We start from the raw sequence: 16,564 nt of genomic DNA, 5'->3' as shown, positions 1-16,564 counted from the left end.
AATTACCACCTAATGTGATAACTGCTACACTTAAAGCTATGTTCAGAGGACCTAGTGCCTTGCCATTTCTTAATAATATAGGGGTTTCATCTATTTATGTAATTTTGGGGGGCTGATAAGTAATATGGTCAGATTGTACCACCGCTTGTAGGTCAAGATCAAAGCTAAGTTGATTGCTGGTGTGTAGAATAGCAAATCTGTCGGCTAGAGTTTGAAGTGGCATTAAGAACCAGGGGGTATGCATGAAGTCATGCATTGTGGTCGCCAGCACCCTGGGCCAATGGCATCTGAAAGGGAGATCATGTGATTTAGACTCGTCACATTTGCCGTGACACTCTCTGCTTGCTTCTTCCTGCCCTTTACAAGACTTGAAGGCAGGGAAAGGGTGACCGCTGTAGCAGAAGTCCCTGAAGGAGAGGGTCCGAGGCGGGAGGGTGTGTGATTTAGTGTGTGGGCACATAGGTGGACGCTGTCCTGTGAGGACCTTTTTCCAATGTCTCCCTTTTCACCTGAGCCCCACCCCCAACCTGTTCTTTCCTCTTCTTCACAACTGCTGTTTACCCCCAAGAGAGGAGAGAAGCCAACCTCCCCATGAAGCGTCTTCTGGGGGGCCGACACTGTGTCCCACTCACCAGAACAGCATGCAACGGACCCCGTGTCAGTAAAGCCAAACTTTTGGCTAGAAAACAGAAGCTAATTTATAATGTTCCCTGGCTCTTCGAAATCAAAGGCCTTGACTTTGCAAACATGCCTCTGAGTTCTAAGAGCTCCTTCTGGGATAGGAACAGTTCTTGTGTTCTACAGTCATGATTTGCGGTCAGGAAGAGACCTCGTTCTGGGTGGGACAGAAAGGGTTTGAGTTTCAGATTTCGTGATTTCTTCTCCACCTCTTTGGGTGTTTGGATGAATTCCCAAGAAGTAAGAACAAACCAGAGTCTTACGGTCATGGCTTTTATGTTATGTTATTTATTTATTTTTTACCCTTTGTTTTTGATATTTTGGTCATGACTCCCTTAGGCAATTTTTCAGCTTCTTTGCTTTGCAGGCAATGCCAATGATAAGCCATTAGTCATCCTGATAATGCGCCTCAGTTAATATCCTGAGACAGGATCCGGTCCCACTTGCTTAGTGAACAGGTGCGTTACCAACACAATGCGGATCCATTGGCATTTGTGAAACCAAATCAGTTTTTAAATATAGTGGAGGAGCTTGCAGTGGGAAGCTAATTGATGTTAAGCCCCTAAAATAAAGAATTATTTGCAAAGAAAATGATCACTCCCATTTATCACTTTGTAGAGGCTGATTTTATAGTCTCGGGGAAGAAAGGACGGTAGAAATAAGACGTTCAGTTCGAGGCTCACATTTCCCACTGGCTAAACTGGTGCCTTTACCTAAGTTGATTGACTTTCTCAGCGTCCTCAAACTTCTCCACTAAAAATTTGGAGTGGCTCATTCAGCAAACACGGATTTAGGACATCCCACAGGCCAGGTGGGTGAAAGGCAAGGAAGGTTCTGGAAGAAGGAAATTTATCGATGAAAATTTTAATTTTTCTAAGTCTCTTATAGTAAAGTTCTGATTTCCAGGTTGACGGTCTTTCCCCTTGAATATGAAAACATGGGGTAACATGTAAAGCTTTTTCATGGAGGGTGTGTCGGGAGTAATAAAAAGATCAATAACAATAACTAAGACATCGTGCTAGGCATTGTTACAAGCGCTTACATGTGTTTATTCTACTTTCTGAACATGCAAAGAAGGAATTAAGCAGAGAGTTCAAATAACTTGACCAGCATTTCACAGCTAATGACGGAGCCGAGAAAGCACTGTGCTCCACATATTGTCTACTGTAACCCTTGAAGCAACTCAGAGACGTTTCTTAGCCTCATTTCACAGTGAGGACACGGGGCCCAGAGGTCACAGATTAAGTGGAGGAGCTGGGATTTGAACCTAGGCAGCTGGGCCCCAGAGCCTAGATCCCCTCCTGCGAACTTAGTTTGAAGCAGCGGCCCCCCTCTGCAAACCGGGCAGGACACTGCGCCTCACTCCCAGTCTCTCTCGCTTGTCTCAGCCAGGGTGAGTCCCTCTGTCCCTCCCTGTCCCTCTGCCTGCTGCTGAGGGCGATTACTCATTGTCTTATGCGTTTGTCTATTTTTGCCAGTAGACTTGTGACTTCTCGGGGACAGAGACGCTGTAACTTACTCATCTTTTTTATTTCCAGGACCTTATGCTGTGCCTATGTGGAATAAGGGCTAAATATTCTAAACAGATCCAAGTGAATAATTTCCCATCATGGGAACCTCAAAACTGCTGTCCACCAATCCCTTCTGGCCCAGAGGTGGCCCCAAGGGGCCACCCTGTTGTTCAACTTTTGTCTACTTCTGCATCTTTTGGAAGCTGAGACCAGTCTTGGTACAGAGTAAATGCTCAAAAATGTATCTGCGCGTGAGTGATGACTCAGTAAGGGAGGTAAAGGGACACAAATGAGAGGGTCACAGCGGCCTTTGAGATCCTGTCCATGGTAGAGATGACACAGATCTTTGGAGGAGGGAGCCCAGCATTCCTTGGAGACACCCAGGCAGGTGACCTCCCTGGTGGCCGCTGGAGGGGAGGCACCTCACCTCAGGCCAAGGCAAGTGATGTCCTAGTTGTGCTTATTTCTGGCAGAAGCATTTCTTGGTTTTAAAGGGTACCTCACCCCTTTACAGCCCGGGTAATTGCTATTGGAATGCTTTGCCCTGAACGTGTCTTAATTAGGTCAGATTTTATACCCAGGGCTCTAACTTAATGCTGTATTTGCAATGTCAAGGCCTCCACTCTTGACGATGCTAAGGAAACATTTAGATGTGAGGACATCCTGACCCCAGAGTCTGTTTTTTCCCTTTTCTGGGGTAGGGGGTGGGCTGGAGGGGGTGCCCAGGGAACTGGGCCAAAGGAGACGAGTGTGCCCAGAGAAGCATCTAAATGCTTCCAGAGGGACCCCCATCTCCAAGTCACCCTGCTCCCAGCACCGCTTGGATGTTGCTTGGATGTTGCTTGGGTAATTGCAGGATCCAGGCTGTTTGCGTTTAGTGAAAATTATATAGCTTGGCTCTCTGTGTTTTTTTAAAAAGCTACCTTTTAATTATCTGCCTTTTGTCAAGCAGAACACGCCCTGAGAGCTACACCCTTCCTTCCCCACCATGCCACCCCAATAATGAGAAGTAAGCCATCTGCCGAGAAAACAAACACAATATAAAAATTACACAAATACATAATCCCCAACCCAGAAGGGAGGGAACAGCTGTCACCTGGTACCAACCAGGAAAGAGTTTAATATTTACCCAGCAGAGAAGATTTCCAACGGGCTGTGATTCCTCTGTGGGGTGGGGCGGGCCGAGGGGGGAGGGTCAGCAATGACAACTATCAGCACAGGCCTGGCCTAGATGGGGACACAGCAGAAATCAATTCAGCGGGCTCAGTGTGGCTGTCCCCTGTCACAGGGTGCATTCAGGAGGCCCCCGAGGAGACTGTCAATCTGTCATCCGAAAGGGGAGAGATGGGGAGTGGAGAGAGGTGGTAACCGAAACTGAGCTTCGCTGGAGACTTTACCTCCAGCTCTAAGTGTAGCTAGAGAAATAGAGGGCAGAGTCATCCCTGAGGGACAGTGGGGCTCTTGTCACGGGCCTTGGGGAGTGTGCCTGGTAGCGATGACAATCTGCTCTGGCTGAAGCTTTTCAGACCAGCCTCTCTGGCCCTGGCTATGTATACAAACTTTCTCCCCATGCCTAAAAATGCACTTCCTGAGGCCTCAGTGGGTTCAGGGCTTGCACTGATTTGTATATATAACTCGTATCTAATTCCTTCATTACACGCTCTCTGAGTGAATAGAAATTCAGTTATTAGAAATCGTGCAACGCGAGGAAGCTAGTCCACCTTCCATTTTATCGACAAATTGGATTGTTAAAACAATTACGCCCGTGGTCAACACGACGGGGCTTTCTAAGAAAGAGGCCATTTACCGAGCTGTGCGAATCAGAAGCGTCCTTAAGCTGTGGTCAGGGAGACATGGTTTGGCAAAACATCTGCCAATGAAGGGGAGTGTTCTGGCAAATTGCCGGGGCTCCACACGCAGGCGCAGCTCCCTTGCCGTGTCCGAGAGCCCATAAAGTGTGCAAATGTGAGGGGGGCCGGTATTCCTGCCTCGGTGCAGCTGTGCATCAGACGCTGTTGAACACATTTTCACGTATTAATGAGGTGGTGAAGCAGCTCCAGGATTAGAACAGTGGGGCGGACCAGTGTCTGCCTCCTCTGAAGCTGCTGCGCCTGCTGTCAGCATCGTGGGCAGGCTTGTGCGGCGGGAGGTGGGAGTTGCGGTGGGCGTGGCACGTGCGCACGCCCCCTCCACTCCTGCCCTGGGCCCCCGGACCACCTCATCTCTGACGATCCCTGCCCAACCCGGCACTGCTATTCACAGCTCCTGTTGCCTCTTGTAGCTTTGTCTCCTTGTTTCACGATTTATGTGTCAGTGTGGCTTGGAGATTCCTTTTTGTTTCTCCACTTCCTAACACGGTTCCTGGTGTTCAGTGGGCACCCTATAAGTGATGAATGAATGAATGAATGAATGAGTGAATGAGTGAGTGGGTTGGTGGACGGATGAAGGAGTTTGTCCCCTCGGAGACTGCCCTGTGCCGGTGCCATCTACCTGTCACTGGGGCTTCAAGGAACAGAATGGGGACCTGGCATGGCTTTCCTTCGCATCTGCATACAAATGGCACCAGGGCAAAGGCGGTCTCTAAACGGAGAGCCACCAGAAACCTTCCTGAGCGTGTAACCCAGAGCATGTCATCCTAAGGACTTCGCCCCGGTCCACGCCGGCCCCGGGGCTGGAGCACGGGTGCAAAGTTGCTGCCAGTCTGCGACGCAGTGAGGAACATACCGAGTGACGGTAAGTTTTCACGGAGCTACCCAAATTCCGTTAGAAGTCCGAGGTTAGGTCCTTCCCCTTTGACACGAAAATGCTCTTCCTTTTATGAATCGATGGCAATAGTAGGTGACAGCATTTTTTAAAAAATGCCTTTACTGGACAAAACAAAGAGTTTCTGAGTCCCTCACATTTTTTCTTTTTTTGGTGGGGGGGAGAACTTTGATTCTTCTGTAAAATCCCAAAGTCTGAAGCCATTGCTTTAACTCAGTTCTTTCTTTTTGGGAAAAAAAAATCACTGAAATCACTTGCTGGCCTTCAGTGAGACACAGAGCTGCTTACAAGGCTTGGCTCATTGTCGCTAATGACGAGGTTCCTCAGACCCTACAAGTGCCTCCTCGTCTTGTCTCTTCAGGGCCAGGGATCCAGGCGGGGTCACGAACGTCTGGTAGCAATGCCATCACTAAGCTGCGGGAGATTTCTTTAGTCCAGGCCCGTCAGTCACTAGGACAGAGGAGCTCAGAGGTCCGATTTAGTAACGTCAGCTGTTCCGTCTCTAGGTTGAGCGTGTAAGTGTGTGCTCTGACTGTGTGACTACAGAGCACCATTATGAGCGAGGAGAATCCTAGTGGTGCAAAATGTGTGTGTGTGCGGGACACTCTCCGTGTACACCCCCCCACCACACACCCTTCTGCTTCCTCCGTCACAGCTCTCGCCCTCTGGGCCACGCAGCACTGCCCTTGGTGTGTGGCATTGTCTTCTGTTCCTGTTTATTATTCACAAGTCTGATCTCCCCCGAAGGTGGGAACACTCTCTTCAAATCCCATCATTAATCGATAAGCATTTCTTTTTGTAAACACAATCTTTTCTGGAGGCTGTTGGCCGCTTATGGTTCCACGTGTCATCGGGGAGAGCTGATTCCCAGCCCAGGTTCTGGGGCTCATGGAGGACAGGAGGGTGAGTGAGCGCCGAATTTACCGGCACCCAGGCCCCCTGTCGCTGGGAGGGAGTGACTGCAGTGACCTGCCTCACTGAGTGACCTGTCATATCCATTAACTGCGTAATGACAGCAGGGGTCTTTGAGGATACGCACATGGAACCTAATCGGTACAGTTAATGCTAGTGTTTGGTTTTAAAATTTTCTTTTTCTCCAAGAGGAGAAGTATAAAATGTGTTTGAAGAAAGGGCGGCTAGAAGGCTACAGTTTGTCCCGAATTCGTGAGTGACTTTGATGGCATAAGCATTGGGGTCGAAGTCTTAGAATCCTGAAGGTAATTCTTTCTCCTTCAGGGCAGGAGTCTTCTCTTTCTCCTCCCACCACACAGAAAAAATAAAAAGAAAATGCTGGGAAAACTACAGCTCTAGGTCTTGCTCCAAGAATGCTTGAAATTCCCAAGGAAGGAAAATACAGACTTTATCACCCTGTCAGTCTCTTTTAGCCCAATATCTCTCCCTGCCCCTCAGCCCAGGTGTTGGCTGCAGATATGACCCTTCCCATCCAGGGAAAAACCTTCTTGGAACTGGTGTCAGGGCTGCTTTTTGGCGTGATCCCAAGGGGCACGTTGGTGCTGGCTCCTTCCTTGGACGCTGGCAGCACCTGCCTCATGTGAACGTCCACGGTCCTGGGGTGCTCAGCTGGAATCTCTGGCTTGTGACACCCCAAGCAGGTGGCTTGGGACAAAGGGCACAGCAGTGGGCAACAGTGGCTGTTGGAAGGTTACCAAGGCTCGGGAACACTCTTGTCAGTTGTGTGTGTGTGCATGTGCACGCACGAGTGTGAGCGTGGTCTCTGCCAATGAGTAAAAAGCATTATACGAGGAACTCTGAAGCAGCATTTTCTTCCCGACTTTCCTGGCTTTCGCTGTGAAGGGTTTCGTCTTTGTCAGGGTAGCTCCGGCCCTCTCTCCTTCCCGTTAACCTTTGTCTGAACTCTAACGTGGGGATCCCACCTGCCTTCTAAGCCTGTCCTTTTAACTCCTTTGTTTTACTTTTTAAAGCCACTGGCCTTCGCTCCTGTGAAGACAGAACCTGAGCGGTGAGACTCTTCGTCATTCAAGGCGTCGGGCAGAGGGGGTCTTCGGCAAACAGAGATTTTTGTTTTTGATGCCTGGTTACCTCGACCGCCCCCTCCCCGCATCCCTGTGCCAGAGGGGCGTTTACCTTTGGCGTCAGGAAACAAAAACTGGTGCTTAAAGGCATCTGTCTTTTCAACCCACTTTAGTCGGGTCAGTTCTAATCTTTCATTTCCTGTGATGGATCTTACGTGAGAATTTGGCAAATGTGGACGGAGACTTGCTCTGACACTGATGGGCCCTCCGCGCTGCGCCTTGGTAGCTCTACCCCTGCCCACACAGTATGGATTATAATCAAATAGAGGAGGCACCCATGTGTCCGTCTGGGAGCCCGCAGTGAAGAACCTGGGGAGAAAGGGGCTCTGGGACCTCGTGACTTTGGCTCGCTGTGGTGTAAAGAAATCTCTCTTTCTTCTCACAGGAGGAAATAATGTTGACGTCACTGAAATGGGTAAAGACTCCTCCCTTGCTCAGAGGAGGCAGCCCCCACTAACGCTGGTCCCCAGGCATCGTGGCTCACTGCCCCTGAGCCCTTTGGGATGCACTGTGTGGCCGCCCCGGGGCTTGGTCCCAGGCCCTCCCCCAGCTCCTCCACCTGCCGCAAGTCTTTGGGTGAGTTTCACAATTTCTGTGAACCTCAGCCTCGTCATCTGCAAAACAGAGGTCACGGCACCCACCTTGGGATGTACAAATGAAAACGAGACATGAGCATACCTCGTGTGATACATGGAAAACGGACGGCACATGCAAATTTCCTCTGTTCTTATACCAAGATTTACTTTTTCTTTTCTTTCCCCTTCTCTTTTACATGGTCTTTCCTCTTCCCTTGCAGGGGAAGTGAATGCCCGAATCATTTTAATGATTAGTCCTTCTGGGTTCCAGGCACATCTGAGATGAGCATCAGCCAGAACCTGAGCTGTGTTGCCAAATGCGAAGCTCCTTCTGCTGACACGTGGACCACTGGAAGGGATGTTTCTCAATGCCAGGTGATGCTAATAGCCGTCCGATCTGAAGCCGGAGTGGCTGCCTTTCGTTTAATAATTTACATCGTCTCTGAGGACACTGAGCTAAAGTCGAAACTTACAGGAAGGGAGGATTTACCTAAATGCCAACGAAGCTAAACTGTAGTAACATCACCTGAGCCCCTTTGCGTTGGCCACTCCCATGCCACCTGAAATGCCAGGGGACATTGGAGGGAGCCAACACATGAGGTGGCAGGCGAGTTTAACCCCTGAGATGTTAGGGTCCTGTCAAGACTCGCCCTGTGGGTGTTGCTGGCTCACGTTGGCTGAGAAGCCTGGCTGGACTCATCAAAACAAGCGCACTACAGTGGAGCCCCACTGGGTGTTACTGCACTGCCTTTTCCACTTATCAAGCGCTTGTTGTATGCCTACTGTGGGGCAGGTCCTCTGCTGGGCACGGCTGCAAAGGTGGAGAGTGCTGTTGGCAAGCCGCCCCAGTCTGGTGCAGAAAACACACAGTAAGTGTCAATCACACCTCTCCTTGCCCTCCACACCATGCTCCCCAAGTAGCAACAGGGCAACACCTCCTCCAGGACTGTCCCCTCCTTCCTAGCATTTTGGAAGGGGGCGAATTGGGGAGGGCAAAGGGAATAAGTCTGGAATCATAGGAATAACCATTTAGAGCTATTACCACGTGCCAGGTATAGGACTAGACATTTTATATATATCTCATCGAACTGGTACTTCCAGGAGGAAAAGAGATGAGTGCTTTTCTCTAACTGGAAGTCTCACCCTCCTGGCTGGCTCCCTCACCTCCTCAGGTGATGCGAGGGTCCCTCCTCAAACAGGTCTTCCCTCGGCGCTCAAGTTACACCAAGCCCCTTGGCTCCCTGGGCTTCTTGCCATTTAGATGTTCTCTGCAGTCCAGGTCTGCATCTAACACCATGTATTATACTCGTTTATGTCGCTGATTCATTTGGCTCTTTCATCTGTCCCACAAAAAGTCACTTGTCCGGGAGCCTTGTTATTTCCGCTCTTCTGCTCTGTCGTCAGCACCCAGAACAGCCCCTGGACCAGAGCACGTGACCGCTGATCGTTGAGCAGATTGACGACCTGATGCCATCAGGAAGAGATGACTCTGCAGTCTGCGGTTGGAGTGAGGCTTTTCCGACGCCGGCTGGACTAGAGGAGGTAGTGTTCATTGGTCGACTGGCTCACCCACTAGGCATCCGTTGCATAATTCAATTGTGTGTGGCGCAGTGCTGGGCTTTGGGCTAATAGATGTGATGAGGCAGGGTTCTGCTTCCAGAACTCAGCCGGCTGAGGGAAATGGACTCACGAATAATACTAATGACAACAATGATGATAGTTCACTTAATGGGGCGTACTACGTGCCAGGTGCTGCCCTAAGCACGTTTATGCATATCGAGCCCTCTAATTCTTGCAACAAAATGAGGTATTACTCTCCTGCTCATTTTGCAGATGGGGAAACAAGAGGCACAAAGAGGCCGTGCATGGAACCATGATGCGGTGTGAGGTGTGTTCTGAGCAGTGGAGGGGGTGGGAAACAGTTTGCCTTTCAACTGGGCACTCCCAGGATGGGGAGGGGCCGGGGGCACTCGGAGAGGCTGTTTGTCATCGCTGCTGGCTCTCCTGCTCCCACTGACCAGAACTTCTTCCCTCCCTCACTCCAGTTTCTGCTGCTGGAACCTGGTCTCCCCTGAGACCAGGTTGTGCCAATGCTCTCCTTCCAACCCTCATGACCCTCTGCTCTTTTGACCAGAGTCTGCAGACCTCTCCAGCGCTCTGATGCAGGCAGGATGGCTCAGCTCAGGTGTCCCAATGCTCAGTCCCTGCTCTCAAAGCTGTGACCTCAGACGCCTGCTCCGAGGGCTGCTGTCCTCTGCAGGAAGAGAAGAGAATGTGACCAGCCCCAGAATGCACTCCATTCCCTGGGCAGGGGCCCAGGTCTGCACCCACTGACGGGCTTTGGGGAGTCTCCGAAAGGAGGAAGTTTAACACCTTCAAGCTTCCCACCTCATCTGCTCTCCCCACAGTCCCTTCTGGGTCTTGGGTGGCCACCTTTGTGCTTCGAAAGTGTAGGAGGTCACTCGTCTTCCTCGCCTAATGATGTGTTACAGAAAACAAGCTTTCATTACTTGTGAAAGTGCGATAGGAACATGAATATTAATAACTCCCATGGGTTTCCTGCAAACATCCATCACCACGGCTTAAAAGGCTTGTTCTGACTTGCTTGGCATGGGGGTAACTGCTCAGCAGAACAATAATAAAGCATTCATGAACCCGGCTCAGGCGGAGTGCTTCCCGGGGCTTTGAACTCCAGCACTCCTGCAGGGCTGAGGTATGGAATGTGCTCACCCCCACCTGGGTTCCAGCAGGGGGATGTCTGACTTCCGTCAGGGACAGGACGTGGCAGATGCGCCGAGACCCAGTGGGGGCGGAGCTGGGATTTCTCTTTATCAAAAAGAAAGTTCTTGGTGACAGCATCCTGGTGAGCAGGTGCCGGAGATCTAAGACGAGGCAGGTTGGAGTGGTGCTGGGACTGGAAGCTGGCGAGCTCGGTACAGGCTCCTGGAACTTCAGAACTCAGAGGCCATCATTCTGGGTACACTGAGGACACACAGGAGGAAGAAAGGTCAGTGGCAGGGCCAGGAGCACAGAATCTGGAGATGGCCATTTTGCTAGGAGAATCCTAGCACATCGGGAACGTGCCACCTTTGCCCTTGATTCAGGGTTTCTGTTGACATCTGGGGACATATTCTTCTCAGTGCAAGTCCCTGATTCTGGAAATCTCCAAGCATACGCCACTTTCTGCTCCATGGGTCTCTGGCTTCCTGCAGAGGGTTAATAGGAGCGACCCAGGCTACGCCAGAGCTCCTGGGGTTCCCATTGCAGGTAGTCCTGTTCTAGTCGGAAGTGCCCCCAGGACACAAAGGGAATTTGTGGAGCCTGGACAGAGCACTAGGGTACCGGAGGTCCCGGGGCTGAGCAGCACAACAGCCCTGTTCTCAGGTTCTGTTACTCCAGATACCCAATGTGGGGTTCAGCTTCAGGGGTGAAGCCCCTGGTCTGATGGCTGTTCCAGAACACAGTGGCCTGGATCCCCGGCTGAAAAGCCACTGCCAAATGTATCTTCCCGTGCATTGTCTGTGCTTTTCTTATTCCGATTTAGGATTTCAAAATCATTCATAGTTCTAGTTCCCCAAAACAAAGTAAAAAAGTGTCTTCCTAGGTAGTTTCCCTGTGGTCAAGGTAGCACCGATTTTGCTGAAGTTTAGGTCACCCCCCCAATCTGTGGTGCTAATGAAAATGCTCATCTTTTCAGGCAGTGGCGTGCACAGTGATGGGGAGATCTCTCCACGTCTCCGTGCTCTAAGATTTCCCTGTAGTTAGAATGCCAATGACCTGCATCAGAGAAGGCGACACAGATGAAAGTCACAATCACGGTCATGGCTTCCCCCCACAAAGACTTCATTGCAGGAGGTCATGCCCCCGTGGATTTCCAGCAGGGCATACTTCAGGTCACAATGGCCTCTGGCTAACAGTGTTTACTTTGGGGGGCAGCTTGGTATCACGGTGGAAGTCAGAGCAAAGAGTTGCAGCCAGAAAATCTACAAGGTGGGTCCTGGCTCTGAAATTGTCTCGTTCTGCTACTCTGCCCCTCCCGAGCTGCCATTTTCCCATATGTCAAATGAAAATAGGAACAGTAACTGCTCTTTCTCTGCCTTATGGAATTGTCCTGGGAGAATATGGAACTTTTGCCTTGCAAAAGAGTTGTTGATGTTGTACAGAAATAGAGTTAGTCAAACTTTTTCGAAGACGAACCAAACACATTTTTTGGCCAGTCCATGAAGTGGGTATGAGGTACGTGAAATAAAAGCTTAGTATATGAGAAGGCTACTTCTCTAGTCAAAAAGGGAAAAAAATGATGTGGTTATAGAAGATGATGTTGGCTGTCTTCATCTTCCACTGCGCCTCTCTCTTTCTTTAAGAGCCCTGGTGATGTTTGTTGCCCTCATTCCTTATAAGCACATGAGCCCTGGCTGGTGTAGCTCAGTGGATTGAGCACGGGCCTGTGAAGCATTATAAGCACATGTTTCAAGGGACTCAGGTTTTTAACCCAGAAGCAGTCTTGGTCGGTCTAAGCCAGTGGTTCCTAAACTTCAAAGTGTATCACCTGCCGGGCCTGTTGAAATACCACTTGCTGGGCTCTGCCCCTAGCATTTCTTACTTAATAGGTCTGGATGGTGTCAGAGAATTTGTATCCAGTGAGGCCATACCACTGGTCTGAGACTGTGTTTTGAGAGCTACTGTCTCAGCCAATCACGGTGGGCGGTCCCATTCTCCTGGACAGTTATTGGTTAGCTACAGCTACGTGATGCTGTTCCAGCCAATGACATGTGGAAAGTCTCCTAGGGGCTTATGGGAAAGGCTTTTTCACTTTTCAAAAGAGACAAAGGGAAGAGATGGCTCCTTTTCCTCTGCTGGATGGAGCGCCTGGAACGGCTGCAGGTATCTGGGGACTAGGACGGGAGCAGCCCTGAGGACCAAGTGGGCACTCTGAGAGTGACCAGGCAAAAACGAGGAAAAGCACCTGGGCCCTTAGTGAGGTTATTGAGTTGCCAAATTAATGGTGGAGCTGCCCACCTGTTGTTTGTTGGGCCATTTTGAGTTGGAGTTTTCTATTTCCTTCAGTCAATGTAACTTAATGGATAAATTCAAAACAGCAATTTCTTTTTCCTCTGGGGGACGTGGGGTAGGTTATGGGAGAGGAGCCCTGAGCCTCTGTAGGGGGAGTGTGGATGCCTGGCACGAGAGAGTGCACTCAGCCATGAACCACGTACCGACACTGAGGTCTAACTATCGGGAGAAGAATCCAGAAGGGACCAATCTTAGGACGGGATGGAGGGCCGAGCAAGTCAGGGTCAGAGTCAAGTGTTCCCAGCGTGCGAGACGTGACCACTTGGTTAGGAGCACACGCAAGTGGGTGGAAAGGTGGACTCGGTGCGTTAAGAACAGTGAGCTTTTGAGGATTTTTGGCCCGAGTGGGGCAGGATGGGAAGGGGAAGCCAGGATTGGAAAGAACAGCTGAGGAAAGGCAGGCTAAGGGGATCAGGACTGGAAAGTAGGAGGGAAAAAAAAAGGCAAGGGGCTTGGGAGCTTTTGTGCTGAATGGGAGATTCTGCCCCCAAGTGATTCACTGTTTTCACTGAAAGAAAGTTTTTTTTCCCCTCAGTTAAAAGACAGCATAGGGTTCTGCAGTTGTCTTTATCTGGTGGTATGTATGCGGTCAGGGCAGACACTGGTTCCCCAACAATTACTGAGAACCCTCTCTCCTCCAAGTTCCTTCTTCCATCACCTGTGGGCCTGGGACTTTCCGGTGTTCATCCCATTTCTTTCCTCCTGCTTTCCTGAGTCTCTTCAATGGGCCAACACCTACCACTTCTACCTGCGAATGTTGCCGACTGTGGTTCTGCCCCTGTGCCCAGTGCCAGCCCCAGGGGCCTCTGTCCCCAGCGTCGGTGATGCCGCAATGAGAAAGCAGGAGCCTGTCCTTCAGATGCTCCATCCAGGGTGGTGCTGTCCAGTAACAACACCATACAAGCCACGTGTCTGCTTTGAAGTTCTCTGACACTACATTAAAGAAGTAGAGTGAAATGGGGATACTAATTTTTAATCACGCATTTTATTTATCCCAGTGGTTCTCAACCAGAGGAGATTTTGGCTCCCCCCACCCCCCCATCCCAGTGTCTAGACATTTGCTAATGTCTAGGAAGGTCGCTAGTCAAGTTTTGGTTGTCGCCACCAGGAGAGCGTAGTGGTGCTTTGTGGTGGGAGCCAGGAATGCAGCCTAACTTCCTGCAGTGCCCCAGGGCAGTGCGACACCACGCAGAACCACACAGCCCACAAAGTCCATAGTGCCAAGGCTGAGAAACCTGATCTAACACGATATATCATTAATCAGAGACTTTATATGCTTAAGAATTCCAAGTTTTAAAATCTGGTGTGTATCTTACAACGCGTCTCAGTTCAGACCAGCTGGGTTTCCACCGCCCAGCTGGCCCGTGTGGCTCACATCTACTGCACAGGCGTGGGGAGTGCATGCTTGGTGTCGGGAAGCTCTCTGTGGCCCCAGCTTCCCAGGCAGAGCAAGCGTGGTGGTGTGTGCGTTCCTATGGCCCCCCAGGCACCAAGGAACTGGGGTGAAGAGATGGCCCAGCACCTCCACCACGATTAAGCTGGGTGGGGAGGCAGTAGTCAGAGCAACATCTTCCCAGCCGCTTGTGTTATTTCTCTGCAAAATGCCAGCAAGAGGTTGTAGTTTTTTACTTCCTTGAGGCAAAGGTCAATGTGCCCCATGGGAAGATTACAGAGAGAGAGAGAGCGTTTTCAATGCAGTTTTGAGGATTCAGGTACTGATCATGAAGGCTTCCAGACGGTTAAAACAAACAACTGAGCAACACCCTTTGCCTCCTCCAGAACACTCTGTAATTTTGCCCCTTGTCCGACACGAGAAATGAAGGCGTTCAGGCGGAGAAGAAGGGGCTCATGCAGTAATCAGAGCTGTAGAACTGTCCAAATCGACCTCGGCACCACGTGCTGCACTCTGTAATCCCTGATTCGAAGGGTCCGAGGTATCTCATTAGTCTGGAGTTGTGGTACAGATAATTCTGCATCGAGTGAGTGATTACATGTGACACAGACACGGGCGAACGAATTAGCGACATACCCAGGGGTCCCTCTGAGGGGACCTTCCCTGTCTCTGCCCATGAGCAGAGCTCCTGTGAGGGGAGATGTTGGCGCGAAGGCCCTGTGACCCGTGCCCCAGGGCGAAGTGCCAGCAAGAGTGGGGATGGCCCCTTCTGGAAGGACCTTCATGGAAGCCAGGCCTGCTCTGTAAAATGGTGGGGTCCTCTCTGGTACAGCTGATCCTTCCAGGGCAAATGCTGGAGACCTGGCCTCAGTTCCCCGAGTGGCCTGCTTGCTCTGTCCTCCCTGGAGGCTGCCAGACGTCACCCCAGAGCCCTCTGACACCTGGGCATCACTGACAATGCCAGGCCTTGTCGACGACGGTGGAGGACCACAGAGAGAGCATTTTCTCATTTGGTCAGTGTCAGCGTGGCATCTATTTTCAGAGAATCTAAGGCTCATGTACTTTGCTTTCCTGGCTCCCGAAAGCCTTTTGCTCAGCTTTCTCTCGGCTTTCCCACATGCCCTGAAACCCACCCCATCTTTTCAAGTCCAGGGAAGGAGTTTATGAAAATCTTTTGGGAAAGAAATTCAATTTCTCTCAGCTCTTACTCAATGCACATATATCGGATGCTGACTCTGTGCAAGGAATTAGGAGCCAAGAGACTGGAGGAAAGGGAAGGCTCAGCTTCCACTTTTAAGAGGCTCTCGAGACTCACACAGACAGATGAATGGCAGATCGTTGAAGTCCCAGGAGACGAGGGAACTGGTTTGGGGTGGGGTGGGGAGGGAAAGTGGCCTCTGTCGGGTGAAATTCGAGTTGGCCCTCCAGGGTGGGATGGAGGGGGAGGGCCTGGAGTGAGGAAGCCTCCTTCGTGCTTCCCCTACTTCCATGCCCCCCTTTTAAAGTTCAAATCCAACACGGGGCACCACAGCTTTACAATGAACTAGGCTTGGTCTCAGCCTCTGGAAACTCATGATGGACTAACGTGAACGTCCGGAAACTTAATCTTCCATAGAGATGAGACTCACTCGCGTGCTCGCCCATTTAATAAATATTTATTGAGCATGTATTCTGGGCCCAGTCCTGTTCTCGATGCTAAGGATACAGTGGGAAACAAGACAGATACAAGCTTACTTTACAAAGCTTCATGGTCTTAGTGGGGCGGGAGGCAAGGAACAGTTGTCAGTGTGATAAGACATATGAAAAGGGAGCCACAGGTACAAGGTATTCAGCCTGGTCTGGATGGAAAGCTTTCCTTCAGAAGTGGTACTCCAGCCCACTGGTGAGTGAGCAGTGGGTGAGAACTGAGTGAGCCAGGCAGGGGTGGAGCGTGGAACAAGGGGAGAGAGACGTGCCCATCACACGGAAGAGACCGCACGAAGGTTCTGCGTGGAGAGAACGTGGCATGAAAATGGTCCACGGTGGCTGCAGCAAAGATGGAGAGGAGGCCCAAGAGTGTGGGCAGACCCTGCCCAGGCTGGGGGTGGCCATGTGTCCCCTCGGCACAATGGTCAAAACAGATCAAAGCTCATGTGCCACCACCAGGTGTAGGGGAGGAGGCCCCTCCCTTGCACAGATGTGGAGGGCCAGTGAAGCCCATGGGCAGCTTGTCTATGTGGGGCCCTTCCCTGGTCCCTGCACCTGCCGCCTCCCCACCTGCCTCTCAGCACAGGGCCCTGGGGCTCCCACCACCCACAGGCCCTGCTGCGTCAGCCCCTGGGTTGAGCTCCTTGAGTGCCCGGGAGGCAGCGCTCTCCATGCGGGCGTGTTGGCTGTGCCAGGAGAGAGACCTGGGACTTCGTTCTTTCTGGTGGGGGTGCTGAGCCCTGAGCACCTGAGAAGGCCTCAAGCAGCATCTTTTTAAATGCCACTGAGTTAGTTCAGAATTAGGCTTCTGCCTCAGCCTCCCTACTTACT

The 16,564-nt window shown here is 51.0% G+C and overlaps 1 long non-coding RNA gene across 1 annotated transcript; it reads left to right on the top strand.

Moving 5' to 3' along the window:
• Nucleotides 1-7,198: 7,198 nt before the first annotated feature.
• LOC118979198 (uncharacterized) lies at nucleotides 7,199-10,850 on the top strand. Its single transcript, XR_005064860.1, has 3 exons — nucleotides 7,199-7,956; nucleotides 8,937-9,123; nucleotides 9,415-10,850. It is a non-coding gene; the product is annotated as an uncharacterized LOC118979198 (long non-coding RNA).
• The last annotated feature ends 5,714 nt before the right edge of the window (nucleotides 10,851-16,564 follow it).

This window comes from Sturnira hondurensis, unplaced genomic scaffold (genome assembly GCF_014824575.4).
Source record: "Sturnira hondurensis isolate 20B ecotype Veracruz unplaced genomic scaffold, ASM1482457v3 Scaffold0022215, whole genome shotgun sequence".
NCBI lineage: Eukaryota > Metazoa > Chordata > Mammalia > Chiroptera > Phyllostomidae > Sturnira > Sturnira hondurensis.
Note: the sequence above shows the minus strand (reverse complement) of the source record. Positions and strands in the feature narration are given on the sequence as shown.